Here is a 365-nt window from a genome sequence, read left to right on the forward strand (position 1 = left end):
GATCCAGTTTTGCATTGGATAATCGATCTATCTGCAAATAAAATAGGGATTTTGGTGTTGGAAGATTAATTTTGACAGAGACAATATATCTCCCGGGTATTTTGTTTCTTTTAAGTTTGATGATAACCCAAGCAGATGAACCCTAGTCTTAAAGTACAGCTGTGTTTTTAATCACATATACTGTTGAAAACATAGCTTACTTTTACAACCCCTCCACACACACAGAGGACTGTTTATGACTGTTTTCATGCAAAACACATTTCCTGCAATCGTACATGGTTGGATACTCCCCAATTTATGCCACAGGGTTTTTTTCACAAATAAAAAGAATAAAAAGAGAATATTTAAGAACAAGCAGAGGACTG

This window comes from Dasypus novemcinctus, chromosome 10 (genome assembly GCF_030445035.2).
Source record: "Dasypus novemcinctus isolate mDasNov1 chromosome 10, mDasNov1.1.hap2, whole genome shotgun sequence".
Taxonomy (NCBI): Eukaryota; Metazoa; Chordata; class Mammalia; order Cingulata; family Dasypodidae; genus Dasypus; species Dasypus novemcinctus.